We start from the raw sequence: 2,500 nt of genomic DNA on the forward strand, positions 1-2,500 counted from the left end.
GTCGGGTTCGAGAGAGGCGCAATCGCCCGGAGTTAGGCGAGTAGACGCTTTCGGTGCGACCACCCGTGCTCCCAACTGAGCTTGCCGCTGCCGACAGAGGCCCGGGAGCGTGCTGTCGTGGCATTGCCGGCGGGAGACAACACGCGCCACCTACGGTGACCGGCAGCTCCAACGCCAGCGCCACAGAAGGACAAAAGCCCCACTTGGGTGCCGAAGCGAACTCTCCCAGCACAGCGCACGCGCCAACACATCCGCACAGCTGCGATACAAACCACCAGCGAGAACCGCTGGGGCGACCGAGCAGCAGACGGCGTCGCGGCGCCGAGCGCCGGGCGGCGGCGCATCCTCAACGCACACAGTCCTCAATCGGACCAGCACACTGAAGATGTCCACCGCGCTTCGCACCGGGCCCGCGAGGACCTACTTTGGCCGCACGGCGCCGCGCGCAGGGTGCGCCGGCGCGCAGCTGCGACGCCTGCCGCGTCCGTCGGCCGGCGCGCCTGCCACTGGCCGCCCCCACCAGCCGGCTGTAGCGCGTGCGCCCACGCACCGCGCGGCCAGCACGCCGGGAGGCGCCCCCTCACCGGCCGGGGACGGTCCCACCCAGCCACCGCCGCGTATCGCTTCACACCCAGATGCCGTTCAGTTTCGTCGGCATGGTGGGTATCGCTGGAACAACCGGTTAGTACCTCAACCTATCGTCGCCATCACCGATTCACCCCTAGCGAGAACAACCGCACCACAACAGGTTACCATTTGTTCATTTGCGTAACTTCACCAGAAAACGCAGGCGTCCATCGCCATTTGCAACTTCAACGATTATTGCATGCCTGTGTCAGGTGTCACGCCACACTACGTCTGCCCACATACACGCAACAAAATGTGCACGCCTAGACAATACGTGGAAGGTGGCCCCCGTACGTATGCGATGTCCATTGCTCGAACGACTGTCAACCGGCCTCTGTAGCATGTCGCAGATATGGAACGCGGTGCACCATGCCATCACGGTGTGTGAGGAGAGACGACTAGGTCCGAATACATCAACAGACAGCTCATGCTGATCGCCATCCACGGCGTCCGTTCCTCCCACACGTCTCTATGGCGTACCACACTGCAATCCAGCTCTCATAGGGAGACGACACGTAGCTGCGTGCACAATATTTGCACTGTATGGTCCGCCGTTTTTGGGCGCAGTCGTTGTGCGGTCACACATGTGCCACGATGTATCATTCAGTACATAAGGACGAATGTGCAGTACAGATTGTGGTTCACGCGTACGACATCAGCGGACAGTTGACACAGGCCGCACCACAACGTAGCCTGAGTACGTCGCATGCGAAGGGCATTGAACATGCAAACTTCTCACCAACCAGCTTGCGAAGGCAGGGGGCAAGGTGGGGACGTGGGGAGGGGCGGCATGTACGTCCTGCTGCCATCCACATTACAGTGTACAGCAGGAGCATGTGGAAAGTGAGCAAGACTTGCAAGGTGTTTAACATGAAGCGATACACAGGGGTGCGGGCAGTGCGAGTAGCGAACTATATTGCGAGGGTTGCGGGTGGGCAACACTACAGTAATTGAACGAGTCGTATAACAATTACAGAGCAGGTTTAGGCGACAACGTGGGTTACGTTAAGGCGACAACATGGGTTAGGTTAAGGCACAACATGGGTTAGGTTAAGGCACAACATGGGTTAGGTTAAGGCACAACATGGGTTAGGTTAAGGCACAACATGGGTTAGGTTAAGGCACAACATGGGTTAGGTTAAGGCACAACATGGGTTAGGTTAAGGCACAACATGGGTTAGGTTAAGGCACAACATGGGTTAGGTTGAGGCACAACATGGGTTAGGTTAAGGCACAACATGGGTTAGGTTGAGGCACAACATGGGTTAGGTTGAGGCACAACATGGGTTAGGTTGAGGCACAACATGGGTTAGGTTAAGGTACAACATGGGTGAGGTTAAGGTACAACATGGGTTAGGTTAAGGTACAACATGGGTTAGGTTAAGGTACAACATGGGTTAGGTTAAGGTACAACATGGGTTAGGTTAAGGTACAACATAGGTTAGGTTAAGGTACAACATAGGTTAGGTTAAGGTACAACATAGGTTAGGTTAAGGTACAACATAGGTTAGGTTAAGGTACAACATAGGTTAGGTTAAGGTACAACATAGGTTAGGTTAAGGTACAACATAGGTTAGGTTAAGGTACAACATAGGTTAGGTTAGGTTAGGTTAGGTTACACGTTGTTGTACGGAAAGGTGTAGGGGGGGGGGGGGCGGGGGCGGCAGGTTCGTTGATAGTGATTATAGTAAGTGAATGCTTGTGACATGATCAGATTTGTCACGTCAGGATGCACCTTTGGCTTATTAGAGGCGGCGCTCCAATTCTATGCTTGTGTGAGACCTGTGTCTTTGACTCATGTCATTGTTTGTGCGCTGTGACAGGAGGTACTATTGTGATGTTGGGTGCACCGTTGTATAGGACATGTGTGGGT

The sequence above is a fragment of the Schistocerca piceifrons genome, unplaced genomic scaffold (genome assembly GCF_021461385.2).
Source record: "Schistocerca piceifrons isolate TAMUIC-IGC-003096 unplaced genomic scaffold, iqSchPice1.1 HiC_scaffold_1324, whole genome shotgun sequence".
NCBI lineage: Eukaryota > Metazoa > Arthropoda > Insecta > Orthoptera > Acrididae > Schistocerca > Schistocerca piceifrons.